The sequence below is a fragment of the Budorcas taxicolor genome, chromosome 10 (genome assembly GCF_023091745.1).
Source record: "Budorcas taxicolor isolate Tak-1 chromosome 10, Takin1.1, whole genome shotgun sequence".
In the NCBI taxonomy this organism is placed as follows: Eukaryota; Metazoa; Chordata; class Mammalia; order Artiodactyla; family Bovidae; genus Budorcas; species Budorcas taxicolor.
In genome coordinates, this window is record NC_068919.1 from 89,135,543 (window position 1) to 89,154,840 (window position 19,298).

General features: G+C 39.9%; 1 protein-coding gene across 1 annotated transcript in view; it reads left to right on the forward strand.

Annotated features, from left to right (window-relative positions):
* NRXN3 (neurexin 3) overlaps positions 1-19,298 on the forward strand; it is a 1,753,959-nt gene that overhangs the window by 1,558,560 nt on the left and 176,101 nt on the right. The window lies entirely within an intron of this gene.

Genomic DNA, 19,298 nt, shown 5'->3' on the forward strand with positions numbered 1-19,298 from the left:
AATAATGGAGAAAGATAATCTCTAAGTAGGTGAGTTTGATCCCAAGAGACAGAGAATAAACAGTACTTCTATGTAGAGTAGCATGGACCTAGTAGTGAGATTAATTCAGGATAAAGAAGTAGAGGGGTGCATCTCTGGAACAGTGATTCACTTACCTGTACTTAAACAAAACCCTCTTGATTGTCCCTTGGACTGCAAGGAGATCCAACCAGTCAAGTTTGATCCAGGGTTGATCAAACCAGTCAACCCTGGATATTTATTGGAAAGAATGGTGCTGAAGCTGAAGCTCTAATGCTTTGGCCACCTGATGTGAAGAGCCAACTCCTTGAAAAAGACCCTGAGGCTGGAAAAGATTGAAGGCAGGAGGAGAAGGGGAAGACAGAGGACGAGATGGTTAGATACCATCACCAATTCAATGGACATGAATTTGAGCAAACTCCAGGAAACAGTGAAGGACAAGGGTACCGGGCGTGTCCATGGCATCGCAAAGAGTCAGGCACGACTTAGCGACTGAACAGCCACGAACCAGAGCCCTGTCATACACCACTTTCCTAACTGAACCCAAAGACACAGATTCCGTTTCCCTTTATTTATGTTATGCTCTGCATTTCTCAGAGCAACATTTTAAAATAACCAACAGGAAGCAGGAAATGATCTACTTATTCTGCTACGTAGTTCTGTTACTTCTACTTAGTAACTGTAATTTGCAAAACTCCAAATACCCTTTCCCCCCTCTCTCTTGAGAGGAGTTGCATACGTTACTTTTCAATTCATGGGTTGTTTTTTTTTTTTTGGCCAGCCACTGCTTTAGCTGCCCTCCCTATTCTTCATAACCCTTCGGTATAAGGGTGCTACTGATTTCTTAGCGTTTATCGTTTCTTCTGCCTGCACCCTGATACGTCCATTTTCTACATTCCAGAGAACATTCTCTCCATTTTCTTGTCATTGGCTGTCCCTAACCTGCTGAAGAGAGCTCGTTTGAAATCCTGCTTTGTTTCCAGCCATTGATCTGCTTTGAAGATGGACTCTCCTGAGATGTGACTCAGTCCACTTCCTGCTGTTGAGTTTTTGAGACTTTAGACTCTGTTCTCCTATTTATTAAAGGAACGAGAACGAGGTTGCACATTTTTTTTTTGTATATATACACAATCATGACAAGTTTAAAATAAGTTAAAAAAGAAATCAGTCTAAGACAGACCAGATTTTATTTATACAGAATAGCTTCCTTCACGTTTTACTGACCTCAGTATTGATTGCAATAAAGTTATTGATAAAATGTCAGAGTTCCCACCACCAGAATAGAAAGCATAATATACCATGAGACCTGGCTCCTGCTAGCTCAAGCTAAGTGATCATTTGTTCATTTTGCTAATTTTTTGCTAATTCCTCCCTTGTTTTTCTTTTTTTGAGTCAAAGTGACTATGTAATACATGCTCAATAGATGTTAAACTGCAGACCTGTATTGAGGTTATTGGAGATGACTTCTGATTTTATTGTCTGCATGTACACAGCAAAAAATTCAAAAAAAGCATCCTTTATAAACATTAAATATACATAAAAAGTCCATTTTAAAAGCAATAGAAAAAAAATCAAATGTTTTATTATGAATAACTTCTAAGATTTTACTGCACATTTTTTCTTTGTTGAAGCAATTAAATCTGATTTTATTAGATTATCTTCCCATTAGTCAGATGATTCTCTGTGAGTCTCAAAAGGTGGATTTCCTGGCGTACTTAGACAAACTGAAAAAAGGGAGGAAGGAGCACATTTGTGCATCTACCAAAGTTCAAAAAAGAAATAAGTATAAACCTAAACTAAGTATAAGTGGAAAGTCAAAATAAAGCTAAAGTCTTTTCAGATAGCCAAGGTTTAGAAATATTTATTACCTCATTCTGAAACCTATATAAAACTGTTGTGAGATGCTGTTTCAAATAAAATAGGAATTTATATAAGTGAAGCACAAACTGAAATAGAACCAAAATGCTTTTAGACTTTCAAAATGAATAGCTGGATATTTTTACTGAATTTTCTGTGTGGTGAGGGTGCGGTTGGACCTACCGGAGAGGTAAAAATGAAGGCAATAGATAGAAAAGAATATCTTGTTCTCAGGGAGCAATTGAGCTCTCCTACAGGAGATAAACCAAGTGAAATCTAATAGTTTTGCTTCATTTTGTGACTTTCTCCCACTATGGCCTCAGGGAATTTTGAGTTCCAAGGAGATCCATAAAGAGAATTTTGAAATTCTCTTAATAGATCTGTTCTTGAAATAAGTCAGCTGAATTGAGCAAGGTGCCCTGCCAACACACTGACTCACAGTCCTGGGGAGCCCTGCTCCCAGACCTCCATGGCGAGTCTCTTGTCTCATGTCCATCCTCAAGAGTTACATGTAATTCATCTTCCAAGCCCACCTTCTTGGTGGCCTGATTGAAATGAGATAGTAGGTATAGATGCCACCCCTAAACACACAGGCTGAAACTTTAATGAACTTTCCAGCCAGTAAATCCAGCTCATTCTGTGGCTGCATGGTGACCTAGCCACCTCATCTGCCAAGTTAGGGTGCTTTCGTTTTTCTCCTGGTCAGATAGAACAACCAATGTAAATGTACTTGGTTCCTCTCTCTCTGGCTTTGATTCCTTGTTTTGCGTCACTCCCCTCACTGCATCCGTTTAGAAGAGCAAAGTGTTGACTAGAGGACTGAAGAGTTTGAGCCATAGTCATGTACATTACTTGGCCGGCCACGTCCGTCTAGTCAAGGCTATGGTTTTTTCCAGTAGTCATGTGTGGATATGAGAGTTGGACTGTAAAGAAAGCTCAGCACCGAAGTGCTGATGCTTTTGAACTGTGGTGTTGGAGAAGACTCTTGAGAGTCCCTTGGACTGCAAGGAAATCAAACCAGTCAATGCTAAAGGAAATCAGTCCTGAATATTCATTGAAGGACTGATATTGAAGCTGAAGCTCCAATATTTTGGACACCTGATGTGAAGAGCTGACTCATTGGAAAAGACCCTGATGCTGGGAAAGATTGAAGGGAGGAGGAGAAGAGGAAGACAGGATGAGATAGTTGGATGGCATCACAGACTCAATGGACATGAGTTTGAGAAAGATCCCGGAGTTGGTGATGGACAGGGAGGCCTGGCATGCTGCAGTCCATGGGATCGCAAAGAGTCAGCCATGACTGAGTGACTGAACTGAACTGAACTGTGTACCTTTAAACTGCACTGCATTTTATACATACAGTTGTGGTTGAAATATCAATGACATAGACAACCTCTAGGGACAGAAGCAACCCTCATATCTACATTCCTTTGTTAGCAAAAAATCATTCAAATTCTTCTCTAAAAGTATTTATTAAGCATCTATCTCTGTAAATCTCTGTGCTAGGAACTGAATAATAGGAATGGACCATTATTCAGTTAGAACTTACTTCCCTGGTGGCTCAGACGGTAAAGCGTCTGACTACAATGCAGTGTTCGATTCCCGGGTTGGGAAGACTCCCTGGAGAAGGAAGTGGCAACCCACTCCAGTATTCTTGCCTGGAAAATGCCATGGATGGAGGAGCCTGGTGGGCTACAGTCCACAGGGTCGCAAAGAGTCAGACACGACTGAGCGACTTCACTTTAGTCCAATAGGCTAAGGAGGAAATCTGCATATATCTTTACTACTCACTGTGTCTAGGTTCTTTCTGAGTCGCACTAAAAGGTAAAATCTTTGAAGGAAAAAAAATAATAAATGAAATAAATCTTTGGACAGCATCCTTGAGTTGTGGTTAAACGGGAAATTTCAGTGCCTGTTCAGAAGTCTAGGCACTTGTGAGGATTCCAATGTGATTTAAATAAGCCACCATCTCTGAAAGTCAGAAATGAAAAGATCAAGCCAAGGAAAGTGCATGCTCTGCCTGTCTCATCTCCTATCCTAATTATACCTTATACTCACTAACGTTCTAAGTGCTTTTTGACAGGACAGCAATGGTATATCAATAGATACTGCAAGAACTGGAGTAGGCAAATCGAGTCACTCAAGCCTTCTTTTAATCTCCTGGATCATTATTTTGAAGATAAAAGTAGGTTTCTGAACGAGCCAGTTTCAAAGGAGTCTAGCAATTAGAATGGTGAAAATACTAGGTCATCTGGTCCATTTCTCTGGTTGCTTTAGAAATTTCTACACAATATAGATGACTCTAATTTAACTAGTATCATTTGAAATATTACAGATGATAGAGTTTGCTTCTTCCCCCACGAGAGTAGGTCTGTCTTATATGCCTTCCTTAACTATTATAAAAATACTTTTTATTTTTATATTTTGATTAATTTCATTATTATGAATATCATTTGAAATTATTCTGAATAATTCTTTAAGTTGTGGGTATTTGTTTCTTACAGGTATCTAGGAGTTGTTTCTTATTGAAAGATGCAAGGTTCTAGGTAGAACATGCAAAGACATTCTTTCCTTTGAGATATAAAATCTCTCTTTTTATACAGGATACATGTACATAAGCATCGTCCAGTAAATATAAAAATATTGCATTTGCCCCAAAACAAATAAATATGTTTAAATATAAAATAGCCTACACATCTTTGGACATATTCTTCAGATAACCAAGATTTATTGTCATGTATTTCAAGTCTTGTATTAAATGACTAATAGAAGGAAGAGTCATTAATATTTTATTTATATGCCTCACATTTATAGGTTTTCAGAAATTATAAGAGCTTTAGTAATCATTTAACCTTCAAAGCTAATAAGTTACTTTGTTGGTGTCAGGATACCTGTTTCTATTTGAGGTGGGAATAGTCATCAACTTTGTGAATATTCTGGAACATTGAAGATGTGCCAGTGTTGAGAGTCATTGTGTGTTGAGGAGGGGACTGTGAAAATAGGATTGTGTAAAAAGATTGCTTTAAAAAAAAATACCTTGTTAACATAATTATCATTACATATTAAAGGAAAGGGGGGGAAAAAAACCCTGCCCACAAGAACAGATGCAGTGTAAGACAGTGGAGTCTAGGTGCTAGGTAAATATTTGAAACATGTCCATAATTTTACATAATCATTGACCAGTTTCTTTAAAATACTTTAAAAACCCTAATTTAAAAAATGCTGTTCTGGCTTTCACATTTATAATGAACTAATATTTGAATGTGGCGTAAACTGTGATATTGTTGGGTACACTCAGTTATGTCTGACTCTTTGCAAGCCCCTGGACTGTAGCCCACCAGCTCCTCTGTCCGTGGCATTTTTCAGGCAAGAATACTGGAGTGGGTTGCCATTTCCCCCTCCAGGGGATCTTTCTAACTGAGGGATAGAACCCATGTTTCCTGAGTCTTCTTCATTAACAGGAGATTCTTTACCACTGAGCCACCTGGGAAGCCCAAAATATGATATACAAAACATTAAGCAACATTAATTGTCCTTTCTCTTTATTGAACCCCTTAGATTTTGGTCATTTTAATATTCTTCTCCTGAATCTAACTGCCATTGACATGATAAAATAACACTATTCTAATGCTGACTGTTAAGATGTAAGAAAATGACTTTTAAACTCATCCATGAATTTATGAAGGCAACTTTTTGTAATCCACAAGCTTTAAAAGGAACTGAAGATGCAGTACCTGATTTTAAAAGCCAAGGTTGCAAGGTAGAAATATATTTTGTCTGGTGTTGGTCTTTAATTCAGTGTTTTGCTTTTTTATTTTGTATTCAGTTCAGTTCAGTTCAGTCACTCAGTCGTGTCCGACTCTTTGCGACCCCATGAATCGCAGCACGCCAGGCCTCCCTGTCCATCACCAACTCCCGGAGTTCACTCAGATTCACGTCCATCGAGTCTGTGATGCCATCCAGCCATCTCATCCTCGGTCATCCCCTTCTCCTCCTGACCCCAATCCCTCCCAGCATCAAGGTCTTTTCCAATGAGTCAACTCTTCACATGAGGTGGCCAAAGTCCTGGAGTTAGTAGGATGTATATTGGGATACATCTTTCTATTCTAAACCTAGGTAAAGCTATTCATGACCCATGATGATTCATGACCAGTGATTATTTGTGCCCTCCAGGACTATATGTGGTTTAGTTGGGTTGGGTTTAGAAGATCTGGGTTAGTGAAGGCAGTGTTTGCTCAGAAAAGAGAAGACAGTCCTCCAGGGTTCCCCATGAAACCATTAGAGAAGTAAGAAATCCATTAGTGGAGCAGGGGTTAACATTCTTGGATATCTTACCGGTAAGTCCAACCTGTTTTTCTTACCAAACTTCTATGCATCCATCATTTAAATAGTGATGGCCCTTATTAGCTCTATTCCTTCTTACCTTTAGAGTACCCCCCACCACCCTCCCTCCGTTCCCTTTGTCTAAGTCTAGAAATGAGTGGATATCAGAGAAGTATACATCTTCTATAGTTTTCCCACCCTGCCTGTCCCAGCTCCATCTGCCTTAACCTTTCCCTCCCCTCTCATGGAAGCTGCATTATCACCCCCCTTCCCAGAGACTTGATAATGCACCCCTGAGAATGAGGAAGAGGCCAAGAATAGGTAACAGGTACTTGAGTCTCCCATGTGTCTATTCCAAGGCCCCTAAGGTTTTCCTACACAAACTGTTTGACTTCCCAGACAGGAGCTGAGTGCTTCCCCTTCTCCTGCTGGGCAGTGATGGAAACTCACATATGGGAAGAAGCTTTGTTTACCCACATGTCAGTTTCCCCATCCTTACTGGATTTCCTGGACTTCCTGGCTGTATCACTTACTGTTTGCATAACAAACCACTCCAAAACTTTATTTATTGGCTCATGTGTCTATGGGTTGTATGGGTGATTTTTCTATTTCATGCTGGCTGGGATGGAGCTGGATGATCTTGACAGCCTCACTCACATGGCTATGGGCTCAACTGAGCTGATTGGGCTGGCAGAGTAGGCTTGGGTGGCTGAGGTTTCTCTTCTTTTAGTCCCTCATTTTCCAGGAACCCAGACCAGCTTTCAGGCTTCCCAGGTGGTGCTAGTGATAAAGAATCCACCTGCTAATGCAGGAGACAGAAGAGACATGGGTTTGACCCCTGTGTCAGGAAGATCCCCTGGAGGAGGGCATGGCAACCCACTCCAGTATTCTTGCCTGGAGAATCCCACGGACAGAGGAGCCTGGTGGCTTAAAGTCCGTGGTGCCTCAAAGAAACAGACATGACTGAGATGATTTAGCACAGCACAGATCAGCTTCCTTCATATGGAGTCTCAGGCTTCAGCAGCATGAGAGGGCAAGCACTGACATTCAAGGGCTGTTCAAACTTCTGCTTCCATTATACTTACTAGTATGCCCTATGCCAAACAATGTAAGTCTCAGAGCCAACCGAGAATCAAGGGGTGGAAAATAGACTCAGCCTCCGATGGGAGCAGTGACAAAGTCCCATTATAGAACGGCTTGGATATTGGAATGGGATTATAGCTATTTTGCAATTTTAACACACTAGCAGAGAGCTCAGGACCTCCCTGGTGGCTCAAATGGTAAAGCGTCTGCTTACAGTGAGAGAGACCTGGGTTTGATCCCCGGGTTGGGAAGATCTGGAGAAGGAAATGGCAACCCACTTCAGTACTCTTGCTTGGAAAATCCCATGGACGGAGGAGCCTGGTAGGTTACAATCCATAGGGTCGCAAAGAGTCGGACACGACTGAGTGACTTCACTCACTTTTAGCAGAGAGCTCAAACCCCTCCACGGACTTGCATGCAGCAATCCACGGAGTCACAGAGAGTGGGACATAACTTAGCGGCTGAACAACAAAGAGCTTGAAAAGACTCTCATTTTTACAATCTCTTTTCCTCTTAAACTCCCTCCTTCTCAACCATCAAGGCCTCAAACTGAGATTGGAAACTGGTGACTTTGTTTTCAAAAACTGGTTCCTTTTCAAAAAAAGGAATTGTTCTTTTTTTAAAAAAAAAAAAAAAAAAAAAAGATTTCTTTAGGATATGACATTTTGAAATTAATCTTAGTTCTTCCTACCATATCACACAGATTTCTTTATTTCTCTCTTATTATATTATAGGATCCTGCCTTAAATTAATTGTGTTTTAAAAGATTAAATGTCCACTTGAAAATTTTCTAATCCCTTTTTTCCCTTTTCTCGTGGATGCTTTCAGACACTTTTTCTGTCTTTGTTTGGGGATATTTATGATATATTAATGTTATTTATAAAATATGTTTTATCTGTCTAGGCTATGTCTTCCCTTTCATTTTTTTTCTGTTTTATTTTTAACAAAGTCAGTTATGTCATAAAAACAGCCCCCATGCTGATCTATACTTTTCTCGAGACATTTTCTCTTAGCTGAATACGTTGTTGTTTATCATTATCTTTTGTTTGTAGCCAGATTTGAAGCCAGGCTGCAGTTCTCACAAACAAATCAGTTTGAATTAATTTGCCAAGCAGAGTTAATGAGGCATTGTATGAATTCGAGATATACTACAGGGGCCACGTTCCCTGAGGTTATCCCTTCACTGGGAAAATTTGGATTCTTGTACCACATTGTAGTCCTGTATACCTGACCTTTGAATCTCACACTAAATGATGCGTAGCTACCAACTGGTTCATTTTTTGAAAAGTCTTGGAAATGCCACATAACCAAAGAAACCAGAGTACAGAGAGTTCTTTCATTAGTTTCTTTGTTGGGAAAGGATGGTCTTTAAGATAGCCACGTGCCTATTCTAGGAGTCCTGTTACTAACGTTGTTCTAAGTGAAAGTTTGAGAAACAAGTTTCTTCGTTTGAATTGCAAATTTCTCTTCTTAAAACAGTTTGTTGTTGGCCTCACCTCATGGCATATAAGATCTTAATTTCCCCATCAGGGGTCTAACCCCTGCCCCCTGCTTTGGAAGCATGGAGTCTTTCTCAGGGAAGTCCCAGAGAAACATAGCTCTTGGTTGATCTTTGAGGTCCGCTCAACCTTAAAAGAGCAGACTTCTCTCAAAATATAAAACTGAAAGTTCCTGGTGACCTCTGCTCCTAGAAACTGATTTATGATTATGAAATACAAAAAAACATTTACTTAACAGGGAGCTCAGTGTTTATGTGGACACTCACCCTCCACCCCATACATCCTCAAACAGTTTTCTAGCAAGAATTTCCTTCAGACTGTGAAGGCTGATACAAACAAGTAGGAAAAGCCAGTTCTCCTCAAAGATGAGGAAACAGTAATAGATTCCCCAAAGAAGCTCAGATCTCTGGGTCTCAGATGAGTAACGTCCCAGGATGCCTAAGAAATCTGAACTCTGTCTCTCTTTAATGTTCACTCAGAAATAATCACAGGAGTTTGGAATAGAAAACTAGTTTGGGGAAAGTGTCCTAAATTTTACATTGCCCTAAAGAATGTGTTTTGAAACTAATATGTAAAAATTCTCATGTGTTTTATTGGACAGATAAGTTAGTATATATTTAACCATTTTAACAAATAACCTCAGATATGCAGATGACACCACCTTTATGGCAGAAAGTGAAGAGGAACTAAAAAACCTCTTGATAAAAGTGAAAGAGGAGAGCGAAAAAGTTGGCTTAAAGCTCAACATTCAGAAAACGAGGATCATGGCATCTGGTCCCATCACTTCATGGAGAAACAGTGGAAACAGTGTCAGACTTTATTTTTGGGGGCTGTAAAATCACTGCAGATGGTGACTGAAGCCATGAAATTAAAAGACGCTTACTCCTTGGAAGAGAAGTTATGACCAACCTAGATAGCATACTATAAAGCAGAGACATTACTTTGCCAACAAAGGTCTGTGTAGTCTAGGCTATGGTTTTTCCAGTGGTCATGTATGGATGTGAGAGCTGGACTGTGAAGAAGGCTGAGAGCCGAAGAATTGATGCTTTTGAACTGTGGTGTTGGAGAAGACTCTTGAGAGTCCCTTGGACTGCAAGGAGATCCAACCAGTCCATTCGGAAGGAGATCAGCCCTGGGATTTCTTTGGAAGGAATGATGCTAAAGCTGACACTCCAGTACTTTGGCCACCTCATGCGAAGAGTTGACTCATTGGAAAAGACTCTGATGCTGGGAGGGATTGGGGGCATGAGGAGAAGGGGACGACAGAGGATGAGATGGCTGGATGGCATCACCGACTCGATGGACGTGAGTCTGAGTGAACTCCGGGAGTTGGTGATGGACAGGGAGGCCTGGCGTGCTGCGATTCATGGGGTCACAAAGAGTCGGACACGACTGAGTGACTGAACTGAACTGAACAAAGACTTTGGTGATGGCCTGGGCTCTTTAAAACAACTCTTGTATCTACATAGTCTAAATTCCCTTTGGATAGCATTAGCAAATTGTCACAGGAGTAGTATGTTATAAATATATTGTATCTTCACTTCCTTGGAAAGAGTATAGGCGAGTTATGAAAGCCTCTTCAGGAGCTCTGCCTCTGGTTGAACTGAAACACTCAGATGAAGTTCTCTAGTTACTCTGTATCTATTTCTGTATAGCAAATTACCCCCAAACTTAGTGGCACACAACAACTAACATTTATTATCTCACAATTTCTATAGGTCAGAATTTGGTAGCAACTTGGTCGAGTGGTCCTGTACTAAAGTGTCTGATGGCTTGTAAGATATCGACTAGGACTGTAGCTATCTGAAGGCTTATCCAGGCCTGGAGAATCTGGTGGCCTCAGTTCCTCGACATGTGGGTGTCTTGAGTGTCCTTATGACGCAAGAGTGGCTTCCCCAGAGTGGACATGAGAGAAGGATAGAGAGAAAGTCACAGTGCCTTTTCTGATCTAAGCTCTTAGAGTTACACATTGTCAATGCCACCATATCCTGTTCTTTACAGTTGAGTTACTAAGTCCAGCCCGTATTTGAAGTTGGAGAATCAAGTTCCGCCTGTTATAGAGAGATGCTTCAAAGAACTTGTAAACCTCTTAAAGTTACCACATAATCCTCCTATTCTGTATGTTTTTCAGAGTCTGGAATGAATGCACAAAAGATATGCTTATCAAACTTGCAAAAGGACACAAAACTGAGAAAGGTATCTCCTACAGGAAACAGCAAACCTAGAGTTGAACATTTTCTTATCAGGTCGGAATGCTGTTCTGAAATGAAAAAGAATAAACTCAATGTAATTAAGGGCCTGCTTTGAAGTTCATAAAGTATACGACATGAATTCAAGATGGGACAAACTTTTTGGGAAGTAATTTAATTGGAAACTGTCTTGGGCTTAAGCTGGAAATAACCCTAATATGTGGCTGTGCTGTGTTGTGTTGTTTAAATTGTTAGTTTGTCAGTTGTGTCTGACTCTTTGTGACCCCATGGACTGTAGCCAGACAACTGTCAAAAAACAGCATATTCATCAGGTCAAACGTGGGTGAATATTGGGTTGGTTAAAAAGTTCATTTGGGTTTTTTTCCCCCATAAGATATTACAGTTCAGTTCAGTTCAGTTCAGTCGCTCAGTCATGTCCGACTCTTTGCAACCCCATGAATCGCAGCACGCCAGGCCTCCCTGTCCATCACCAACTCCCGGAGTTCACTCAGACTCATGTCCATCGAGTCGGTGATGCCATCCAGCCATCTCATCCTCAGTCGTCCCCTTCTCCTCCTACCCTCAATCCCTCCAAGCATCAGAGACTTTTCCAATGAGTCAACTCTTCGCATGAGGTGGCCAAAGTGCTGGAGTTTCAGCCTTAGCATCATTCCTTCCAAAGAAATCCCAGGGCTGATCTCCTTCCGAATGGACTGGTTGGGTCTCCTTGCAGTCCAAGGGACTCTCAAGAGTCTTCTCCAACACCACAGTTCAAAAGCATCAATTCTTCGGCGCTCAGCCTTCTTCACAGTCCAACTCTCACATCACACATGACCACTGGAGAAACCATAGCCTTGACTAGACGGACCTTAGTCGGCAAAGTAATGTCTCTGCTTTTGAATATACTATCTAAGTTGGTCATAACTTTTCTTCCAAGGAGTAAGCGTCTTTTAATTTCATGGCTGCAATCATCATCTGCAGTGATTTTGGAGCCCCCCAAAATAAAGTCTGGCACTGTTTCTACTGTTTCCCCATCTATTTCCCATGAAGTGATGGGACCAGATGCCATGATCTTTGTTTTCTGAATGTTGAGCTTTAAGCCAACTTTTTCACTCTCCTCTTTCATTTTCATCAAGAGGCTTTTTAGTTCCTCTTCACTTCCTGCCATAAGGCTGGTATCATCTGCATATCTGAGGTTATTGATATTTCTCCTGGCAATCTTGATTCCAGCTTGTGTTTCTTCCAGTCCAGCGTTTCTCATGATGTACTCTGCATAGAAGTTAAATAAGCAGGGTGACAATATACAGCCTTGACGTACTCCTTTTCCTATTTGGAACCAGTCTGTTGTTCCATGTCCAGTTCTAACTGTTGCTTCCTGACCTGCATACAGATTTCTCACTACAGAAAAACCCAAATGAACTTTTTGGCCAACCCAATACATAGGATGTACGTGAGTGCATGCTTGCTAAGTCACTTTAGCTGTGTCTGACTCTTTTTGATCCTATGGATCCACCAGGCTCCTCTGTCCATGGAATTCTCCAGGCAAGAAGATTGGAGTGGGTTGCCATGCCCTGCTCCAGGGGCTCTTCCCAACCCAGGGATCGAACCTGCCTCTCTTATGTCTCCTGCATTGGTAAGGAGCACTAGCATCCCTTGGGAAGCCCAATACATGGGACATCGATTGTTATTTTTAGACCCCTTGGCAATAATATATTCATTAGGATGCATAAGCTTCAAAGTTTGTCTGGAATATCTATAATTTCTAAACAACAGAGACTCCATAAGATCTAAGCAAAAATAATAACTGTAGCATAAGTTTATCATGGCATCAGCAATGTTGATATTGGTGTGACTTTCCCATTCATGAGGATGAAAATGTTCCTATTCATTGCCCATTAAAATTCCAAACCTCCTTCCTGTCCTCAAAACTGTGTAGTGACCCCATACATGCATGTTTGAATGAGCAGAATTTTTCAAACTCAAATATTCTGTCTTTCTGGCTTTAAAAACATTGAGTTTGATACCCTCTGCAGAAGAAGAATGAAAGAAAATGAAAGCTGGGGACATGTGGAAAGGAAGACCGCCAATGAGAAATGAAGGAATCAATAAGACTGAAAAGAAACAGGGAGACCACACAGAGGGGTGACCTGCAGGAGTGAACAATCACAGTGAAGGGTGAGCCCCAGGATAACACTGGGGCTTTCACAATAGTGGAGGAAACATGTGATAAGAAGGGCACCTGGGGGAATCTTGAAAGTTTGAAGACCGAACATTAGGGTTTTAGGCCGAAAAGGAAATTGGCCAAGATTGGACACTAACCATTGCATGGTGAAGTAAATCTCATAAGCTTGCCTTCTATTAACTGTAACCCTTCTCCATCAAGTGCTGTTGTAACAATAACAACAATGGTGATAAGTCATATACTGAGCACTTATTTTCTGCTGCTGTGCTCAGTGCTTTACAGACACGTATTTCCCTTTTAATTCTTGCAACAATCCTATGTTGCAGTTATTATCATAATTCTCATTTTATTTATGAAGAAACTAAGGCTTGAAGACACACCAAGACATAGATATTTTTAGCATGTTTACCAGAAAGGAATAGACAAAATTCAGATTGAAATTGACCAGCCTAGCTTCAGGGCATATTTTGAAATAATTACAGAAGGAAAAAGAGTGACACCCCTTGAGAAAGGAAAGCAGATTTGATAGTCAGTTTTGTTTTGTTAATTTATGGCATGTCATTTTTGAAGGTAGATCTCAAATAAAGAATAAGTTCTAGATAGACCTATGCTCATGAAGAAAGTTCCAGTAAATATGATTTGGAAACAGCCTCTTAAACTTCAAAAGCAAATAAAGATATCATGTTCACCTGGGCTTTGTTTTGTTCCTCTTTCTGGGACTGATAGTATCCTTAATAGATGAGGGTCCAAGGTCGATGAGCTTCCGGAAGAGAAGGAAGAATAGAAATTAAGGCTTCAAGATACAGGGAAAGGATAGGAATTGTGATACATGTTCTAATTATTGCATCAGGATAAATGGTTTTTAGTATAATAGCACTTCAACAGAAATAGCGCTTTGATTGAGATCTGGGAGAAATTCAATGTTAACATGTCTGCACACATACTCATCTTAGCCAGCCTGACAAACATCAAGCAAGGACCAGAGGTTCGGTCATTTAGGTAAGTGGGCCTGGAGTACCAGGGTTACATCTCTAGCACAGCCCCTCCTCCCATCCCCTGAGAATGAAGAGAAATCACACACTCACCCCCTTCCCAGCCTCTTCCAACTTCCCACGAGCGTTCTTGCCTGGATTGTTACATTTCATTTGTACAAAATCTTGTAATATAGGTATTATCATCTTCATATCTTTTGGGGACTAGATGAAGAAACTGAGACATCTAGATTAAGAAAATTGTGCAAGTTCACGAAGTGGTAAATGTCTGAGATAGGATTGCATCCAAAGTCTGGAAGATTCTGTAGCTAATGCTCTTTTCATTTGTGTTTGAACTATCTTTGCTTAAATAACTCCTATAGCCTAGAAATGGTGGATCGATATTGACTTTGATATAGGAAAGAATTGATAATATGTCAGTCCACATGTATTTTCCATTTCCAAACATACCCAGAAGATACGATGCAGTGAGCTTCATCAGCCAAGTGAGGGCATGCCTGGGTGACCCACACTGCTTTCTGAGAGTAAATGTCTCATCACTTTGGAAAGGTGGTTCTTCCTGGAGCCTGGAGCCACTTAAGTGAGTCTGGAAAAGCTCCCTTACTTAATAATGCCCTTGTGCTCTGAGTGTATTAATTTACTTCCCCCAGCTGATCAGTTTTCTGCTCCAAGAGATTAATTTCCTTGCCTTGGCATACTAAAGGATTGAGGTTCACAACATACAAATACTTCTTTTTTCTTCAGCCCCAAAGGTGTTTTGTGAGGATTAATGAGATGATGCTTATAAGCATCCTTGCTCACAAAGCACTTTATAAATACAAGATATTAATTCTTTGTTGAGGTCTATCCATCACTTACAAGTAGCTGAATATTCTAGATGCCCTTTGGGAAGCACAACCCCTCTTTTTCTGACTCTTAAAGAGAGTTCATCTGGGTCAAGACTAGGAACAAAATCAGAGCAAGGCTCAAGGAGTTTCCCCAGTTCCTTGTCTTTAGTGTCTGACTTTGGTTTGAAACTCACAAAGTGTTCTTTGGGGAGAGACATTCTAAGCACCTCTGAAAATGCCCTATACTACTTTAGCCTACCCACATCGATTTTCTTTTGCCTCTAGCTCTAATACATAGTATTCATTCTCTGACTGTTCATTAGACCCACAGTCTCATTTTTTAGTGTCAACAAAGCAATAAAGAAAACTTTCCCTTCCTTTATTCCAAGACTCAAAACAAAATGCAAAAAATACCTCTGGCATTAATTTTGCACAGACGAATGTTTCTACGATATTCCTATTAGCATGTCCATGTGCTTGACAACATTTCAGATGGTATTAATCGTCTACCTGCAAGAAAGCATTTTCTGCCAGCCCCGTGCAAATTGCCAGAACCTTTAAGCCACTCTTCCTCAACTTAGCAGCAGTATATCATCATTACCTGTGGCTGGGTCTAGAAATCACATTTGTCAATGCCTGAATTGCTCTTTTACTTTCTGTGGTTTTAGAAACCCACTTTGTTTTGGAAATGGGGTTAGCTGAGTGTATTTTAGAAGATGCAGAAACATAAAGAGCCACAACCAGGGAATTTAGCGAATATGTAGGCTATTTCATTTTCTATGGTCAGTTAATCTTTGAATGATGAACTCTGTGGGACCAAAGGTAACAATACAGTCACCTTTTGATGGGAGGCCATGGAATTAATGTGCTTCCTTTTGATTAGTAGGAACAAATTCAATCATATTAATAATACTAAGTAGTTTGAATAGATTGGATTTTTTTTTTTTTTCATATCTCAGGGTCTGTATATGCTCTGCCTCTTAATATCCTATACTGAGTCCTCTGGCAAACTGGGAAATGGAGAACCTGAGGCTAAGTGACTTGTTCAAGGTCAAGCAGCTACTGAAGTTAAAACTCAAAGCCAGCCCAAATTTATGACCTCCCACACTTTACTGATGATGATTTTAAGAAAATTAGTATAACTTCTAATGAATAGGATCTATGGTTGGACCAACAGAGTAAAAAAACGGTGTAAAAGTTATTTTTTGTGCTATACAAGAGTTTTCTCTATCTTTAAGTTCTTCAGCTGAAAGAATTTTTACTTCTTTGGGGCCATCGGCAAGTTTCCAGATCACCTAAAGAGGGACTTAATGTATTGGGAAACTAGTCAAGGGTCAACTTGCTTTCTTTACCTTTCCTTCCTCTATTCTCTCTTCCTTTCCTTCTCAATGGATTAACCCAAATGTTGCAAATGTGAGCTGTTTCTGCATAAAGGTTGTAGCTGTGTGTATGAACCAGTTGGGCCTTAGTAATTTTACCCCAAAGCATTCTGCTCTTCACAATATTATAATTCAACAGTGCATGGTTGTATGTGTCTCCAGGAACTGAAATATTTAGAGTCATTAGTACAAAAGCAAATGACAGTAGGCAACTAACTGTGTAAAAAATGGATGGTGATACACACACACACACACATACTTTTTAAGTAGAATGAAATATGACCAGGACTTTTTTTCTAAAATTCAGTCTCATGTAGGTGAGTGTCATGTCCATATAAGTAATTGAAGAACTGTCTATTTGAAGATTTCATTGTACAATTTGTAAATTTCTCAGTGTGGCTGAGAACTGTAGTCATTAGATTTTTAGGGTCTAATTAGTAATGCACATATGCCTCTTTTTAATGACATTATGACATTACTATTCATAAGGCCATTCTTTCTTGAGGATGCCATCCCTGTCTGTTGAAGTATCGATTTTAGTCTTTGTTTTAATGTTCATACTGGTTGCTATATAAAATGTACAACTAAATGTCATTAAGGATTGGATATGAATGTAAATGGATTTGATGAGGTTTGCTCAGCTTTCAGAGTAGTCCTGGTGTATGAATTCTGATATTTAGAAGGTTGTTTGCTCTTCAGTTAGTCTAACAAATGGGGCTCGGGGCAAATGAACTCATTCTCATGCACATGTTTCTAAAACATTTCTCACTAATGTTTGAACTAAATTAAAATAAAAACCAACAAGAACATGAAAAGAGACTAAGAACAATGTTAATGTGGCAATTTAAACCAATTTGGTTTTCCAAATGACCTTCCATCTTTCACAACTTTTAACAGTATGCAAGATCGCTATCCCCACTGCCAGATGCTATCTGTCTGGCATGGAAAACTTAAAACTTTTTTCTAAATGTCTTTAAAGCTGAGATGGAGAAGAATGACTCTCTGTCTTTCACTTTCCGAAGGGTCTAAGGTTGAATCATGGCTATGCTGTCCTCGCAACACATCACTTATCGATTCTCCCCTGTTGTTTCTTAGTCGTCAAGCCCGTACCATATCTGAAATAATTTTCCATGGAGCTTTGTGCTTGGCAGATTGAATGGGAGGGTGGATACTTAGAAGGACCAAGATTCCTATGTTTGTGGAAGAAGTAAGTCAATGCAGCTTCTCAATTAAGTTGGTACATATAGAGCTGTCAGTCTGAAACATTCGGTACTTCATATTTTGCCTTGCGTGGTACTAAGAATATTTAGCTTTCTCTTCATTATTGACTTCACTAATCCATTCTACAGAGAGTGGGAAAAGGTCATTACTACACTTAATATTGCACCAATGACAGTTACAGAAAACCCAAAGTAATATAATATATTCAAGGTGAATCTGGCATAATCCATTTGGCATTTCTCAGTATGTTGCTGTGACTGAAACTTGAGAGGGCAAAGCTTGTGAAGATGGATGATATCCCTTGTGTAGCTGTCTCCTGGAGGGTAGAGTTAAAGAGTTACAGAGATACACGTTCTTTTCAGAAAAGCGCATCTTCCTTTTCTATTAGGACATGTGAAAATTAGCCCAACTTTGTTTTGGATTAGTAGACTTCTGGGTACCAGATCTACCAGGATGATCACATAATGGTCTCATGGATAATTATTTACGTTAACAGATAACATTACCTTTTTTTTTTTCACCATGGGCTTATTGAAACGCCAAGAAGTTAAGATACCTTTCTATTTTTGCTCCTAGCTGTCTCTTTTTTTTCCTTCTGTGAGAAATAACACTATGAGGAAAACTTTAAATTATATACTGCAATTGAAAATTGTTAGTTGTTCTTTCTATTCATTACATGTTGTCCTTTGATATGTTAATATTTTAGGCTTGATGCCAGCCAGATACGGTCTCATAATGTAAGCCGGAAACAGAGCCACAGTCTCCTCTTTGATGAGCTTTTTGCTTGTTTTTACTCCTGGGGAGTAAGAATAATGAGTCAGCTCCTAAGACTAATTTGTTCAAAGGAGAAATGAATGGAAAATCTTTTAAATGTACCCAGTACTGCCACCTCTTTACCATTCTGCCTCTCACAGAAGGCAGGTACTAGTCTGACCACACGCAGAATCTTCTCCACCAGTAAAAACTCCAACATGCAGGTGGCCCAGAGATGGAAATACTGGGGCAAGCTTTTATTCACCTGGTGCTACATGCCATCCTAATATTCTTTCTAGCTTTTACACTTCTTTATGAATTGCTTTCAAACCTCCTATTTTGAGATTTCTATTTCACTTCTAACACTGGTGATCTGGATTGGGCTTCCTGAAGTTCCAATACTAGAAGGCTAAGAGTCAGAAGTAATTTAGGAGTTCACTAGTTTCTGTTTGATCTCCGTGCGGTTGGTTGATAAGACAGTAGAGTTCCCAAAGCGTGGCTTCATTATTTTGTGTTTTGAAGCATATTCATTAGGGGTATATCTTCACAACACCACTCGCCAAGTCTGTCCTAATTAGACAAACCATCCAGGGGTGGTAATAACATTTACAAAGGGAAGAAAGGGGGCATACTCACAGTTAAAAGCATTATATTTGAGCCTTGAAATTAATTAGAGATTTCATGCTTGGAAGAAGTATCCCTAACAGGCTTTTTGAATGGAGACATATTCAGGAAGGACCTCTCATAGTAAGGAAAGAGAGCGAGGCTAGGTAAACTTATAAAACCTGTGTCTATTGGTACTAATAAAATATAGAGGCTCAAAAGCCTGGAAATGCCATACCACTATAGGTATAGCTGCTTTTATTTACAGATGTTTACTTGGGAGTTCCTCCGATTTTAAAATATGGACGAGATCTGGACCAAGGCATAGAGGGGATAAGATTTCCATGTGGTACTCTATCTATTTTACATAGG